The 18,120-nt window shown below is 42.5% G+C and overlaps 1 pseudogene; it reads right to left on the bottom strand.

Moving 5' to 3' along the window:
* Positions 1–306: 306 nt before the first annotated feature.
* Positions 307–12,738, bottom strand: LOC107598804 (glioma tumor suppressor candidate region gene 2 protein-like; annotated as a pseudogene).
* Positions 12,739–18,120: the final 5,382 nt, after the last annotated feature.

Below are 18,120 nucleotides of genomic sequence, written 5' to 3'. Positions count from 1 at the left end.
TTGCATGATAATCAGCTTTGGCTGCACATACCAGGGGAGAAGCAAGGGGGAAAAGCCCTCGTTTCCCCGGCAGGGGCCTTAATTAAAGCTTAAGATAATGGCACTGAAACAATCCACCACCTCCTCATACTCAGTGAGTGGTGTAGACTTATTACACAAATACATTTTTATTCAGCATTTTAAATTCTGTTACAACAATGTTAGGATTTAAAAAAAATAATTTAATTTCTTTTGAAGTGTACTTTATACCTTTTTTATCTCCATGGCAACAACAGGACACCGTGGCAACAAGGGGTTGTTGGAATATAACTTTTTTTTTATTGCAACATAAATAGCACACCATCATTTGTTGGAGGACTGAAAGGTAACACATAACTGTGCGGTCACTGTATCTCCCTGAAGGCCCTCTTCTCTGAATACTCCAGCTTGTACTTCCTCTTAAACCTGAAAGAAGGACAGGAAAATGAATACAAAAAAAACGGAACTTAAACTGAAATCATTGCAGCTAACACCACTTTAACATCTTCATTGATTTTATACAAAAAAAGCAGTAAAACACTGAACTTACTTGGCTCTTTCTCTGGCCTCAATAATGTTTCTCTTCTGTAAACTCTTAAATCTGTCTTTTAGGATGCTGCCCTCTGGCTGCATGACAAAGAAACACACATTATTACAAATATCGTAACTGCAACTCAATAAGAGCTCAACACAGGCACAGTTAAACATACCTTTAGACTGCGAAGAGAGCTGGCAAGCTCATTGCTAAGCTGAACATCTAGCTCAGGTGCCTGGAACCTACGGAATCCAATTCCAGTCAAAAGAACAGCAGAACTTCATCAATCAAAGTGTTTTAGTAACAACATAGCTTTTTATGCAGGGCAAGAATATGGTACAGGAATAGACAGTCCTAAACAACCCTTTAAGGAAAGCCAATATTTGCTCTTTTCCAACAAAGTGTCAGTAAAACAGTGTATCTGGAGAGGCCAAATAATTGTCAGATTAACACCTGCAATGCTTGATTCATTCTTCACACAGACAACAATCTGACTGCATTACACTGTGAGATACAGTATTTTCTTCTGAATATTACACAGTTTTGCAAATGTAATTATTATTGTAGACTGTAAACCTTTTGGTTAGGACAGAAAAATTACGTGAGACGTTATGTCATGCCAAGTCATGGTAAATACGTGGTCACATTTACTGTTGTTCTACAGATTTTTTCAGGTGGGATCCATTAATTTCACTCAGGGATCTCACATCAGATTCAGTTGGTCATGCAAATTTGCTGCAAAAGTTGTTTGGCTTGAAAGTGACTTCTGTGTGAGCTGTGCTTCATACATCACTACACTATTTACAATATACATTTTTTAACTTGCAAACGTTTGCTAATGTGGCCAAACCTGCTAGCATATGGTTAGAGGTTGTACCTCAGGGGCGATATCCTCATTCACAGCCAGCTGACGTGCCAACTTTTCCTCCGCTTTCAGCTTCTTGACCTCTACCTCATGGGCCTCACGAAGCAGGTCCTAGAAAAACGCACACATTGATTTCAATGCTTTTTAATCATGGTGATTATCAAATCAGTGATTTTGTAAGGGTGCTCCGATCAGGATTTTTGGAGCCGATCACAGGAAGCAGTATCTGCCAATACGATCAACAATACCTATCTTTTTGAAGCCTTCTTTTTATCATGTGGAATTATTTATATATACACAGGGCCTGAATTAAATTTTTGAAAATGGGGGGGGAATTCCCCTCTAAGGTGACTCTTCACCTAAATGTTTGATCATGCAGTGCATTTTTTGTTTTTACAATGGGGCAATTGTTGCACAATAGCTTACACACAGCACAAGCCTGATTTCATGAGCTGTATGTGAGGTGGCCTTATGTGTGTGCATGAACCTCATGGGCCTCACGAAGCAGGTCCTAGAAAAACGCACACATTGATTTCAATGCTTTTTAATCATGGTGATTATCAAATCAGTGATTTTGTAAGGGTGCTCCGATCAGGATTTTTGGAGCCGATCACAGGAAGCAGTATCTGCCAATACGATCAACGATACCTATCTTTTTGAAGCCTTCTTTTTATCATGTGGAATTATTTATATATACACAGGGCCTGAATTAAATTTTTGAAAATGGGGGGGGGAATTCCCCTCTAAGGTGACTCTTCACCTAAATGTTTGATCATGCAGTGCATTTTTTGTTTTTACAATGGGGCAATTGTTGCACAATAGCTTACACACAGCACAAGCCTGATTTCATGAGCTGTATGTGAGGTGGCCTTATGTGTGTGCATGAGCGACTCTAGGAGAGCGCGTGAGTGCAGAATGGTTTAAAGACTGGCAAGATTTAAAAAGAAATGCAAATTATAAACTGTAGTGACGATGCAATCGGAGCACCCCTATGTTTCTGATACAATATGCTTTGAGTAGCTGAAACAGGTAGCATTTTACCTGGTGAGAAAAGAAGTCTGGGTTGTATGAACCTCCGGGAGTGATAACTTCAATCGCAGGAAGAAACAAAGGTTTCTCATTTAGTCTCTCTGGTCTCTTTATAAAGTAGAGAAAAATTAAAATTCAGCACATGACCACAACAACACCTAAATCTAGTGGTTGACTGATATGGATTTTTTGATTGCCAATGTCAATACCACAGAGGACAAGGTGGCTGCTGGTCGATTTAAAGTCAATGTATATCACATCACTACTAAAAAAATAACATATGCGTAATAACTGCTGCAATTAAATTAATTTTTCACATAATATTCACTAAATGAGAACCAGTTTAAAAGTGAATCAATTTGATAAATAACTTTTGAAATAAATCTGAAAGATGAACATTTCTACTTTAGATAGCTACTTCTTGATTCTGTAATCCTAGAATAGTATTTTTTAGCAGGAAATGACTCATTGTACGCCTGCGCTCAGGCACTGGAATTCTCAGTGCTGTCAAAATCCTGCTCACAACATTTACTGGTCAAACAAAAATTTTACCAGATGACGTCGATAATTAAAAAAATACTAACTGCTCACTGCCTGCACTCCACAGGTCATAACATGCTCTATCTGGATTATTATTGGCCACTGGATGTTCTTTAACTGACACCCCAGCCCTTCGGAGTTGAAGAAGATTTTCTCTCCGTGGCAACACACCCATGGCCGCCAACTTTGTTGCTTTCTCCGATATGCGCTGCTGCTTTTTATCATTGGGCTGCTGGAACGCCAAGACACTAAAAGGACATTAGGAGAATTGGGCTCATGTAAAAATGGTAGGGATGCACGATATTGGATTTTGCCGATATCCAATATGCCGATAATTTTCAACTCATTTTGGCCGATATATAATTATTTTTAATTTTGGTTCTAACTTATTTGTTAGAATTAAACAATAATAAAAGTTATTTTATAATGTCAGTACATTGACGATTTGAAAATAACTATAAATAAACTATATATTAATTTTTTTTTCAGAAAGATGTAGTGGTAACCTTAACATTTTATTTTAAGATTTAACATTTGTAGATGGTCTAAAGCAGTGGTTCCCAAACTTTTTGCAGCATGCACCCCTTTCTAGTGTTTGACACATGTCAAGTACCCCCACCACCGTACTCCGGTTAAACAGCACATTTTTTACTGCAATACAAGTATAAATACAAGTATTCACTGTATACAGGGCTTGACATTAACTATTTTGATCACCAGCCACTGTGGCTAGTGGTTTTCCAAAATTACTAGCCACTCAGCATTTTCAATGGCCACAATTTTGTTGCTGGAAAATTACATTTTATATGACAAAAGTTACTGCATATTAAAATGTATTTGAATTGATTTCCAGGTCTTTGTTTTTCTTCTTTTTTTTGCCTATAAAAAGGGCATTTCCCCCTAACCTTATTAAATGCATCTGTCATCTTTCATATCAAATTCTTACATTTTATTAATAATTTCACTTAATATAATAAGACTCTATAGGGCTGTTACCAATCAAATTAAATCAGTATTAAAGGGGTCATATGATGCGATTCACCTACCTAAAACGGCCCCCACATATCTACACCACTATGTGGGAAGATTTGCATAACGCCGCCCAAATGTTCACGCAAAGAAAGAAGGCGTAACTTTTATTCTCACTGTAGTATTGTTGTTGCCGCCGCCTCCATGTTGTGAATGCGCTGTGTGTTTCGTTGTGAAAGCGAAACTACTTTGTTTGGACTTCCAAAAGAGGACGATATCTGCTTCGTCATGCCTGGAGCTGGTCCGTGCTGGTTGCGGAGGAAATACAAGAACTTTGCGCTGTGGATCGCCGGATCGGCTTTCATTGTGGACGAAGCGGAGTCCAGCCTGGGGTCGTCACATGTGGTTGCCGAAAGCCATCCGGACGCTCCTTCATCGAATCCGCCGCCTCTGCTCACTCTAGCCCTCCGGCCGTTCCTCACTTTATCCCCTGGCCTCGGCTCACTCTAGGCCGCCGTGTGTGACGCTGTGTTTCTTTGTGAAAGCGAAACTACTTTTGTTTGGCCTTCCAAAAATTGACACGACTAGAAATCAGTGGTTAAGTTTTATATATTTAAAGAGTTTTTATATTTTATATATTTAAAGCGAGTTTTTTGGGCAGTGTAGAGTAGGGCTTGTTTTTTGTAATTTCTCCGATCACAAATTCAGACATGGTTTTATGTTGACACGGCGTGATGCAACGCAACGCGTAAATAGACAGTATAAGTCATTATAATCCATAATTATGTCCCCACTGGATGCAACGAATGCCTCGTTTATAATGGGTTTTCATGTTTTTGAATCATCGCTCTGGCCTGACAATCACAATATGGTAAGGGCCATAACATTTCCGTCACATGCTTGAGGTATTCGGCCAATCACAACACACTGGATAGCTGGCCAATCACACCACACCTTGCTTTTCAGAATGATGAGCTTTGTAAAAATTTATGCGTTTCAGAAAGGTGGGGCATAGAGGAGAAACAATAATGTACAGTATGTGGAAAATAATGTGTTTTTTGAACCTTAAACCGCATAAACACATTTCATTACACCAAATCCACAAAATAATGTTCTTTTTAGCAGCATCATACAAAACCAAATTTCCCACTGCTGAAGAAACAGAAGCAGCTGAAGTGGTATTTAGATGCATTTACACAGACAATTTAATGAAGCTGAAATGTAGCATGAATGCATTAACACTGCAAAATTACAACAGCCTAAATAATGCTGTAAGCTTGGTGTTTTACATCAGGTTTTTTTATTTACAAATATGAAAAAAAAAGTTACTTTTAAATTTGAAAGTAACCCGCCAGCAGGTGGCAGCAAGTTGACTGTCTTAATGAGTGAGTCATTGAGGCATTCAAACAATACGTTCAGATGGCTGATTCATTCAAGAATGAAGCAAGCACCTGTCTTTATGAATGGACCACTGAATCATTGACTCAAATTATTAATTCAAAAATGCGAATCATTCAGTAGCCTAACGAAACACAGCTGACGCTGTGTGTTGCTCAGATATGCGCGACAGTTCTGCTGCTAAGTTTGTTTGGAACTATTTTCGTTAAACAAATCGAGCTAAAACAGTCACATTGACATTATTGTACTAAAATGTATGCCCTAAGTCACTTAATATTAACTACTCGTTTGAAGTCTTGTTTAAAATCAATGTCGAATTTACAATCGTACTGATTTTTGGGGAAAACTGCACTCTCTTAGTCATGTCATGTTAATTAATTTGGCTAGGCTTTATGTAATAAATATAAAAACTAAATTTTTTACCGCAGTATGTTTCTTCTGTGTGCAGGTGTGTTCATTTGTTTCGATTTCTCCATGAGATTGTCTCACGTGAGTCTCAACTGCCGCGACCTTGTTACTATTGATTATCCATTATGAATTGTCGTTTACACCAAGTGTAATAAAATCAGAGTCATTCTCAACGAAATTTTGGTGCTTCCCTAATTCGATGTTTTAATTAGATTAGATTAGCTGTCCGGTCGGGCAAGTAAAATTCTTTTACTTGCCCCTTCAAAAAATGCACACAGATTATCAAAAACATTCTCTCGCGCACCCCTGCTGGTCGGTCTGTGCACCCCTGGGAAGTTTGGGAACCGCTGGTCTAAAGCAAGAGTTGTAAAAATTCTGAAAATCTTTTAGATCTCATGTGTTTAAAAAATCTAACACTACACATTAATGAATAAATCAGTATACAGTATATAAAATGTATTTAATTTAAGTGTCGTTTGTTTTGTTTTTTTGCTTGTTTTTTCCCCCTTAGCTTCTGACCTTTAAATCAAAACATACTCATGATTTTATGGCATCAATTACTGCTTTATTTAATCAGAAACAGTCTAAATATTATTTGTGTATTTTGCTTTCATTTTATTAGAAGTAGGCCAACAGCGCCCCCTACTGAATTAAAACTCCTTACCGAACTGGCATTAGGACCCGGGGGAGTTTGTTGCCACTGCACGTGCTATTACGGTTTACTTTATCATACACTGAAAGGGTCAACGTGCATTCTCAGTTTAAATGAGGCAATCCAAAAACAGTGAATGTAATCACCATTCAGGCAAAACTTTGCTTCAAGAATGAGCCACAATGCTGACGTGATCTAATCACTAGCACATGTGAGTTAATGTATTCCTCTTATCGGCAAGACATATCGGCATAATTTTTCATATCGGCCGATAGTTACATTTAAAGACATCATCGGTCGATTCCGATATTGGTCCGATAATATCGTGGTGCATCCCTAAAAAATGCGGTTGGAGATTATCAAATCATCCTAATATGTGGTGCAGTACAAATTCCAGCTAATATTTAACACCACTTTATAGCAAATCTCAATTGATTTTTTGTTTATATCACCACAAAATATAAACTAAATTATCGCTTAGAGATATATTGTTGGATATATAGAATATCCAACTTTGCCTGCATATACAGTATAATTACAGTATATAACGCAAAGTAATATATGCTAGAAAATTTTGGCAGCGTGCTTGTCTAGATCATTGCACAGGACCCTATATAAAGTTATTTATGTAAGTACTCAAGTAAATCTCAACTGCTTGACTGTTTATGTTGCCGCAAAACGTAAACTACTATAGCCCAGCTCTAATCTGCTAAATGTGACTAAAAGGCATTAAGATTTTAACACCATGCATTTCTATAAAGCTGCAGTGAAAAAAATGCATATTGTGAAAAGTGCTATACAAACCAAATTGACTTTTAAATCTACAGCGAAGACATGATATGCTTATAATTAAATATTAATCCCCAAACTAATAATCAGTATCGACACACCATCAGATAGCCATTTCATACAACAGTTAATTTAATTTCAGCAGTTGTGTGCACATCTCATATGCTGTTATTTAACTGCAATATATTATTTCACCATTATATCATCACCTTGTTGTCTAGATAAAATTTCTTTTGGCGAAAAGAAAAAAAAGAAAAAAGAAAAAGTGAAACACCAAAAAACAATCTCAATCCAAATTTTGAGAAAATGCCCTCAGATCTGGAAAGGCCGTTCACACAACAGCCCTCCAAGACCCATTATTTTATCTTCACATTCCCAAAGAAATACTGGGAGTGCAAGGATGAGATCATCAACGGGCAGAGGCTCCCTTGAGAAGAGGATGCAGGCTACATGTCATTTTGAAAGTAAATCTTTCAGGCAGCAGTCGTACTGTACTCACTTTTTTGGGGCAGGTATGTGGGAATCCAGCTGAAGAATTAGATCTATCCACAAAGGTTTCAAGTTTTTACCTTTCTTGACTGTTGTCTCTAATAACAAGAATAGCAGTTATGGGTGGCACTGGAAAAAATTATTACTTAGTATATAAAGAAAAGAGTTTTTACCCTTACGTGGTTGTGTATCTTTTTCATCTGTTTCACCAGTGTCCACAAAGAAGAGAGAGTCATCTGTTTTTTTCAGAAATCAACCCCCTATGGATGAAGAAAGGAGACAAAAAAATCGGTCAGTGTTTGTTTAGAATCTCTTAGCTGACTGTATCATGAACCGATGAGGTGGTGTAGCCTAGTGGTTCAAAATTAATGCTGTTAACTGAAAGGTTGTAGGTTCAAACCCCCACAAGGAGCAATCAATGAAATATTAATATTATGCCCTTTACCAAAAACAAACACTAGAGAGAAATGTTATAAGGATACTCTAAACTTCAATTATATTAATGCAAAACAAACTTGATGACTCTCTAAAACAGGGCTGTCCAAACTTGGTCCTGGAGGGCCGGTGTCCGGCAGAGTTTAGCTCCAACTTGCCTCAACACGCCTGACTGAAAGTTTCTATGCCTAGTAAAAGCTTGATTAGCTGGTTCAGTTGTGTTTAATTAGGGTTTTAATTAGGGAGCTAAACTCTGCAGGACACCGGCCCTCCAGGACCGAGTTTGGACAGGCCTGCTCTAAAGAATGTCCTAACTAAATACCAGCCATGTGACGCTCATCAACACATCATATTGTACACAACCACATACTGCCAAAATTAGGGTTTTGTATATGGAGTACTGGAATAAGGCATACCATGTATATGCTATTAGACAAATACTAATAATTTATATTATTTTTTTCTTTAATATGCTCACCCTGTGGCTCTCTCCTGAAGCCACACGTCATCCAGAAACTCCTCCACATCCTGGATATCACTGACTTTATTCCAGTTCTTTTTCTTATTTTTGTTCACACGCTTTCGCCGTTTGACATCCAAAATCCTGCCATCCATATTCGTTTTAAGAGGTAAAAACCCCTGTTGAGACGGTGCCATGCGTTTATGTCTCCTGTCTTCTTCTTCGAGGTTTAACGGTGGCTTGCATCCAAGAGCGTTGCATTTCCGCCATCTTCTGGATTATTCTCCTGCGATGTTATTCCAGTTTATTTCCTCCAGCTTGTTTTCCACAATCATATTTTCCTCATCAAACTCATTCTAATTAAGAAATTACTAATATTTTTCCTGCTTTGTCTAATCACCCCACTTTGCAGTATATCTTTAATACCTGTCCCTACCAACCCGTCTCTTCTTAATTCTTCCATCATATTTCTCCTCTGCTCTTCATAACTTCTGCAACTTAAAAGTTCATGTTCTATGGTTTCTAATATCTGACAATATTCACAAAAACCAGTAGGATGCTTCCCTAAAATGTGTAATGTACTATTTAAATTACTGTGTCCTATTCTTAATCTTGTCATCACTATTTCTTCTCTCCGAGTCCCTCCCCAATTCCTCTCTGTAACAAATTTATTTTGAATGGCATACAAATGTCTTCGTTTAGCTTCCCTGTCCCACTGACGTTGCCATTCTCTCATGGCTTCTTTATGTCTCCTGGCGGCCGCCATGATGGTACAAAAGAGGCGAGAAAATGTGGGAGGGGACGTTACATCATGTTTGTGGATTTGACTCATGAATATTATATTAGTTAATGTGACAAGGGAGCAAGGCGGGAATTCCAAAATGGGGCTCTGTCCCTTGTGTGGTATCACTGATGTAAGTGTAAATTCGCCTTTGAATTTTATAGCATCTCTTTACTAAACAGCCTTCAAATGGCAGGAGGCATCATGCACATCAAAAACAGGCAAAGCAGCAAATTAATATTATTTAACATATCCAAACTTTTTGCAGAACATTTTCAGATGTAACCCCCTTTGTAATCTTTAACATTTTCATAAGTAACTGTAATTTAATTAATTAAACTTTTTTTTCTCAGTAACTGAAATGGATTACAGTTACATTTATTTTGTAATTAAATTACGTAACACTGTTACATGTAATTAGTTCCCTTTCAGTCAGTCACTACGAGTCACGTCGGTGACCGACGAATTGGGATCTCGCTTGGAGAGACCAATCTACTTCGAGTGTAAACTAAACGAGCCAATGCACATTGGCATGCGATGATTGCATCCAGCTACCGCTGATCACAGCGTGAGCATAAAAAGATTGTTCTGCTCCTACAAAACTGCTTCATGTGTGATGAGTCTAGCACGCTCTCGGGAGCTTTTTGTTTTGGCGGACGGTGCTTCAGCGGTGACCGTTCCTGTGTTGAGTGGGTTGCGCACTTCAGACTGCACTACCCCCTGTCGTGCTGCAAGCGGCCATTACCCCTGTGCATCTCCGCACGTATAAGAGCATTTTTCCAAAAAGAGCCAATTTCTCTTAAAGAGTACAATAAGTGGGTGTGTCTTTTTTCAAGACGACGGATCGTCTTTTTAAAGATGCCGTTTCACCCGTGCGTTTCTGGATGCAGTCGTTACCTGGCGCCGGGTGATGGTCATGATCGCTGCCTCACGTGTCTACCACGTGGTCATGTGCTGATCGCTGCCTCACGCAGTGAGCGAAATAGCAAGAGGCCCCGGGACGGGCAACCCAGAGAGGGAGGAAGCTGCTCTTTGGGGGATGGTGAAGGCACCTCTCCCTCCCCCGGAGGAGGGCCGGGTGAAGAATCTGGAAAATATCGACGAGAGAGCAGTTTTCTCTGTCCCTGGGTCCCAGGAGAGCACGGAGAGTCATGGACGGACCAGCACCGGACCACACTCATCCTCCTCCATCGCCAGCAGGCAGCAGCGGGCGGTTCGAGAGCGTCAACAAAGGCCCTACTCACGCACCCTCTGCCAAACTGTGGAACCAGGTAAGCGTTGCACCACACACTCAAAGGCCCTACTCACGCACCCTCTGCCAACCTGTGGAACCAGGTAAGCGTTGCACTGCACACTCAGACCCCTCTTTGGTACGCTCACAAGCCGCCTGAGTTGGGTCCCTGTGTTCCACCTCGCTGTCCCACTGCGGGTACAGCGGTGGTTCTGCTGGTCCCACTGGCACGGTATCTGGGTGCCTGGCTAGCGCTACCCAACCCATCTCTTTTGCTTCTGCGGACCATCAGCCTTGGCTATGTGATTCAGTTCGCCCGGCATCCCCCCAAGTTCAGTGGCATCCGCTTCACGACAGTGAAGGTGGCCAATGCTCCTGTCTTGCGTGCGGAGATCGCAGTCCTACTGGCGAAGGATGCGATAGAGCTGGTCCCTCCAACCGATATGAATGCAGGGTTTTACAGCCCTTACTTAATTTTTCCCAAGAAAGGCGGTGGGTTACAACCAATCTTGGATCTGCGTGTCTTGAACCGGGCCCTTCGCCGATTACTGTTCAAGATGTTGACACAGAAACGCATCTTCGGGTGCATCCGTCCCCGAGATTGGTTTGCAGCGATTGACCTGAAGGACGCGTACTTTCATATGTCGATCCTTCCACACCACAGACCGTTTCTGCAGTTCGCGTTCAAAGGACGAGCATATCAGTACGAAGTCCTGCTCTCCGGGCTGTCCGTGTTGCCCTGTGTCTTCACGTAAGTTGTGGAGGCAGCCCTTGCTCCCCTGAGAAAACAGGGTGTTCGCATTCCCAACTACCTCAATGACTGGCTCATACTAGCTCAGTCTCAGCATCAGTTGTGTGCAGACAGGGACTTAGTGCTCTCGCACCTCAGCCGGTCGGGCCTTCAGGTCAACTGAGAAAAGAGCAAACTCTCCTGGGAGAGGATCTCTCTTCTCGGTATGGAGTTGGATTCGGTCAAACAGACAGCACGCCTCATAGAGAAATGTGCGCGGTCGGTGCTGAACTGCATGAATTAATTCAAGGACAGGACAGTGGTCCCACTGAAAATATTTCAGAGGCTCCTGGGGCATATGGCAGCGGCAGTTACACCGCTGGGGCTGCTTCATATGAGACTGCTTCAGCACTGGCTTCATGGCCGAGTCCCGAGGTGGGCGTGGCAATGCGGTCCAAGTTACTCCGGCCTGTCACCAAACCTTCACCCTGTGGTCAGACCTTGCGTTCCTCCGGGCAGGAGTGCCCCTAGAACAGGTCTTTAGGCATGCTGTGGTTTACACGGATGCCTCCACCACTGGCTGGGGGGACACGTACAACGGGCACGCAGTGTCAGGGTGTGGACGGGTCCCCAACTGCACTGGCATGTCAATTGCCTAGAGTTGTTAGTGGTGCGCCTTGCTTTGAACCATCTCAAAGGGCGCTTACGAGTCAAGCATGTGCTGGTTCGAACGGACAACACGGCGACCATTGCGTACATCAACCGAAAAGGTGGTCTACGCTCCCGTCGCATGTTGTAACTCACCCGCCACCTCCTCCTTTGGAGTCGGAAGGTTCTGAGGTCACTTCGTGCCATTCACATTCCAGGTCTGCTCAACCGTATGGCCGACGTGCTGTCACGAGCTACACTCCCGGGAATGGAGACTCAATCCCCAAATGGTCCAGCTGATTTTTAGACATTTCGGATCCACTCAGGTAGACCTGTTTGCCTCTCCAGAAACCTCTCACTGCCAGTCGTTCTACTCCCTGACCGAGGGAACACTCAGCACGGACGCACCGGCACACAGCTGGCCGCGGGGCCTGCGCAAGTATGAGTTTTCCCCAGTGAGCCTTCTCGCACAGATGCTGTGCAAGGTCAGGGAGGACGAGGAGCAGGTCCTGCTTGTGGCGCCGTATTGGCCCATTCGGACCTGGTTCACGCAACTAATGCTACTCCCGACAGCCCCTCCCTGGCAGATTCCTCGGAGGAAGGATCTACTGACTCAGGGACGGGGCACCCGTGTCCAGACCTCTGGAAACTTCATGTCTGGTCCCTGGACGGGACGTGGAGGTTCTTGGTGACCTACCCCAAGAGGTGGGTGAAACCATCACTTTGGCGAGAGCTTTGTCGCTGCGATTGCTGCTAACCATGACCCCGTGGAAGGGAAGTCGGTAAGGAAGCATGACCTTGTCATCAGTTCCTTAGGGGGGCGAGAAGGTTAAGTCCTCCCCGGCCCCTCTCGGGACCTGTCTCTGGTGCTTAAAACACTACAGCATGGATAATTTGAGCCTTTGCAGTCAGCTGAGCTAAAGGTTCTTTCAATGAAAACTCTGCTCCTGCTTGCATTGGCCTCCATCAAGAGCGTAGGGGACCTGCACGCATTTTCGGTTGACGATTCGTGCCTAGAGTTTGGGCCGGCTGACTCCCAGGTAATCCTGAGGCCCCGGCCTGACTATGTGCCCAAGGTTACCACTGCTCCCTTCAGTGGTGGTGAGCCTGCAAGCGCTGCCCCCGGAGGAGGCAGACCCAGCCCTAGCTTTACTCTGTCCTGTCCGAGACTTGAGATGCTACGTAGATCGGACACAAAGCTTTAGGACCTCAGACCAGCTCTTTGTCTGTTATGGAGGCCGGCAGAAGGGGAATGCCGTCTCTAAGCAGAGGATGGCCCACTGGATTGTGGATGCCACCACCCTGGCTTATCAGGCATAGGGTGTGCCCTACCCGCTCAGGTTGCGAGCTCACTCTACTAGAAGAGTTGCATCCTCCTGGGCGTTGGCTCGATTCTATAGCCTTTGTATGGAGCCGGTATCCTCCTGTGTTCTCACCTCAAACAGGTAGAGGATGCCATCACCCTGGCTTGTCAGGCACAGGGTGTGACCTGTCCGCTCAGGTTGCGCGCTCACTCTACCAGGAGTGTTGCATCCTCCTGGGCGCTGGCTAGTGGCGCCTCGCTGACAGATATTTGTAGAGCTGCGGGCTGGGCGACCCCCAACACATTCGCTAGATTCTATAGCTTTTGTGTGGAGCCGGTATCCTCCTGTGTTCTCACCTCAAACAGGTAGAGGCGCTGAGAGGCCCCGGTTTTAGTGTTGGCTTGCTAAAACTGCTCCAGAGTGTCCGTAATGTAGGCCCTGTCAAGCTCATCCATCCCCTCGGCAGCCAGACGTGGCGGAACGTCCGGCGCCAGGCCCTCTCTCGTTGAATTCTTGAGAACCGGTAGAGGGCTGGGTTCCATATGTAGAGACCTAAGCGGATCCCATATGTGTAAAGTCCACGGTATAGCCTCAGAGCCCGTGTTTCCCCCGACAGACTCTTGCCATTTCCATGAGGGTTTCAATCACCTCTAATCTTCCATATGCACCTAAACGGATGTTCAAATGTGTAAGTGCTTCCGAAACCTCCTTCGGGAAGGATGGGGCTTCCGCAATGTTCCGCAATGTACATTTCCCAGTGTTATCCAATCTCACTAAGTGGGTTAGTGCTATGACAACAGTGACTGGTCTTCTTTTTTGCGAGCCCCGGCCTACACCACAAAGGGGTGCAGGTGGCTCGCACAGGACACTGGAAGTGGCAGCATCCATGGCACTTTGTTAGGGATCCCAATTCGTCGGTTACTGACGTGACTCGTAGTGACTGACTGAAAGGGAACGTCTCGGTTACGTATGTAACCCTCGTTCCTTGAAGGAGGGAATGGAGACATCACGTCCCATCGCCACGGCTGCTGTACAACCGCTGAGCGGCCGGGTCACCGGCTCGGCTCCTTAACGAAAAGCTGGTATGCGTTGCACTGGCTGCCTTTTTATGCTCACGCTGTGATCAGCGACAGCTGGATGCGATCATCGCATGCCAATGTGCATTGGCTTGTTTAGTTTACACTCGAAGTGGATTGGTCTCTCCAAGTGAGATCCCAATTCGTCAGTCACCGACGTGACGTCTCCGTTCCCTCCTCCAGGGAACGAGAGTTACATACGTAACCGAGACGTTACTCCCCAACACTGTACATACAGTAATAGTTAAAAGTTTTTGTTTTTGAAAGAAGTCTCTTATGCTCACAAGACTGCATTTATTTGATCAAAAATACAGAAAAAAACAGTAATATTCAGCAAGGATGTGTTAAATTGATAAAAAGTGATAGCAAAGACATATTGTTCTAAAATATTTCTATTTTTTATTATTAAACAACTTTTTAATCATCAAAAAATCCTGAAAAACGTATCACATGTTATAAAAAAAATATTAAGCAGCACAACTGTTTCTAGCATATATAAATATGAGATAATATGATAATAAATATTAGAATGATTTCTGAAGGATCATGTGACACTGTAGACTGGAGTAATGACCAGAGTTGGGCAAGTTACTTCCAAAATGTAATACGTTTATATTACTAGTTACTGTCTTTTGAAAGTAATTAGTTACATTACAATATTACTGTCTCTGAATTGTAATGCTTTACACTACTTTTGAGTTACTTTTGAGTTACTTTCACCAAAATATCCACAGAAGTATTATAAAATGCCCAAATGTAGTTTATTGCTGCTCATTCTACATCCAGTGGAGGGTAATGTGGTAGGTCTATATAGCATACAATTATAAAATCAGATTTAGATGCCGGTATGTAGGTCTACATTAATGTTACGTTGTAGTTTAGGTTAAAAACAGATAAGAAAAAAACACATTATTACATACATAAATAACACCGGTAAATAAAGCGAAATGTTATAATGTACAAACAATAAACACAATAACTAGCCTATAGGCAATTTTGAACGGTTTCAGAAGAAAACAAGAATGAAAAATATAAGTTGCTAAACAAGCCAAAACGAATTAGGCTTAATAAGTGGCGGCGCTAGGGCGGGGCTTGACGGGGCCCATCAGAAACTTGCTTAATTTACAATTTTTCCTAATGATGTTCCCTTATTTTTGGTGTCACTTTCATTAACATTGAAAAATAAAGTTACACGGTGAACATCAGTAAATTCACTAGTCTAGAGAGAAAGTGAAAGTAAAAAAAACTGACGGGGCTTTCTAACGCTGCATTAACGGCGCATATTCTCTGAGACAACATTACTTCAATATAGGCTGATGATGGTATATATCTGTCTTAAATTATTCCCTTAATATTTCTCTTGTGTCCCGTAGCCTATAGTGAAAAACATGAGAAGAAACGTATTTTGCGTTAAACAGGTTGTTTTTGAAAATCTGTGCACGAAATAAAGCTGCTCTTAATTTTCATCGATGACTGCAGTGTTAATAATTTTAATTATAGGTCTATAATTCAATTGTATAAATTAATAAACCTGTTTAAAAAAAATTATTGCGGCGCAATAATTTCATGTAATTTAATAATAAAAGTAACCTAATAATAATAATAGGCCTAATAATAAGAAGAATGTAACAGGCCTACATTACTTGGAAATGCTAAATCCTCGTAATATTGCCAATTTTTGATGCTTTGTTTTGACAATATCTCTGGCTATCGTCGACACATGATACGACGCATCTCAGCACGGGGAAGTTATCACATCATTTTACATATAGACTATGATTTAATAAAAACTGATTTTGTTATTTTTAGTTAAACGCTCGTCCGCCGCCTTTCCCTCTTCTCCGACCCCGCAGCTCTCTCCGATAGCTTACAGTTAGTGGCACCAGTCCAGTGTTTCCAGGTTTTACTCGTGCTATTTCTCCATGTTGAGAGTTTGGTGTCGCACATATTGCTAAGCATTCTTATCCTTTTCTCCGATAAACTGAAAATAACAGGAGTGTGTCCATCTCACAAATGTAGAATCCGTCTCTGCAGTCATCTCAACCATCTAATTCCAGCAACAGAAGATAGACTAACTATTTTACCTGCGGAATTTTTTCTCTGGTGCTGTTTTGCGGTGTTAGTAATATGTTGTTGTAACTTGCGTTACTGCGATTGTAACGAGTAATAATATTACCCAAATTTTATTAGTAATGCGTTATATTACTGCGTTACAGGAAAACGTAATATACTACTGTAATATTATTACTTTTGTAATGCGTTACTCCCAACACTGGTAATGACTGATGAAAATTCAGCTTTGCATCACAGAAATCGATTCTATTTTAAAGTATAGAAAACCATAATTTTAAAATGAAATAATATTTCACAATATTACAGTATTTTGTTCCGTATTTTTGATCAGATAAATGCAGGCTTGATGAGCATAAGAGACTTCTTTTAAAAATGTTATAAATAGCAATGTGTCCAAACTTTTGACTGGTATATAAGTAAAAATATACAACATTTAAAATGAAATGTTGTATAAATAAAAAGATTAGGAATCTTATTTGTTTCAAGTGATTTTTATTGGGGGTGGGGGGCCTCCAACATGAATTTTGCCTAGGGCCTCCAAATGTCTAGAGCAAATGTCCCTGATGCTAAGCAAATGCTTATGATGCTTTTGTGATTAATTGACAATGTTTACTTTATGGTTTTTATGTTATAATATATTTTGTAGATTGTTGTGAGAGTGCATATTTTATGTCTCCAATTTTCTGAATGAGCAGAGCTGGAAGTAGTAAAGCATAAACATTTAATAATAAAGAGTCCCAGTATATTTCAGGCTTGTTTATGATTACAAGTCATTATGCACATCTTTTTTTTTTAATCTTTTTTTTTACTGGCTATTATTGGTAGTCTGCTTTGGTGATCATTTGCTGAATTGCTTAAATGACATAGCTCGCCGACGAGCCTCAGGGACGCGGTAGGGCCGTTGCCTGACGATGACCCCTGGTGGTGTCCGGATGTCGTGCTGCAGGACGTTGGTCCGCCCGGGAAGAGAGGAGAACATATCAGAGAACTGACCGACCAGGTGCTGCAGCTCCCTCTTCTGGGCAGCCGAGAGGTGGGGGTTGACGTAAACAACCACGGGGATCAGAGATGGCGAGGGCCGCGAGCTGGTCTCTAGTCCCCATCCACTTCTTCAGGAGGTTAATGTGGTAGAGCTGCTCGGCTCTCCTCCTTCCTGGCTGACGAACCCGGAACTTCACCGGCCCAATCTTCTCCAGCACCATATAGGGACCCTGCCAGGTGGCCAGGAATTTGCAGGCCGCATTGGGGACTAGGACCATGACTCGGTCTCCGGGCTGGAACTCCCGTGGCTGGGCTGCCCGGTTATAGTGGCGCTGTTGGGGCTGCTGCGCCTTTCTCAGGTGTTCCCGGACTAATGGCATGACCCGGTCGATCCATTCCCTCATCTGTTTTACATGCTCGATGACAGAGCGATGGGCTGCCTGCTGCTGCTCCCAGGCTTCCTTCGCCACATCCAGGAGGCCGCGGGGTTGCCGGCCAAAGAGGAACTCGAAGGGGGTGAAGCCAGTTGAGGCCTGCGGGACTTCGCGGATGCCGAAAAGGACATAGGGGAGCATCAGGTCCCAGTCGCGTTTGTCCTCCGCGACCACCCGTCTCAGCATCTGCTTGAGGGTTTGGTTGAAGCGTTCGACCAGTCCGTTGGTCTGGGGATGGTAGATGGTGGTCCTCAACTGCTTCACCCGCAGCAGCC

Source organism: Sinocyclocheilus grahami, unplaced genomic scaffold (genome assembly GCF_001515645.1).
Source record: "Sinocyclocheilus grahami isolate Dianchi unplaced genomic scaffold, SAMN03320097.WGS_v1.1 scaffold256.1, whole genome shotgun sequence".
Lineage (NCBI taxonomy): Eukaryota > Metazoa > Chordata > Actinopteri > Cypriniformes > Cyprinidae > Sinocyclocheilus > Sinocyclocheilus grahami.
Note: the sequence above shows the minus strand (reverse complement) of the source record. Positions and strands in the feature narration are given on the sequence as shown.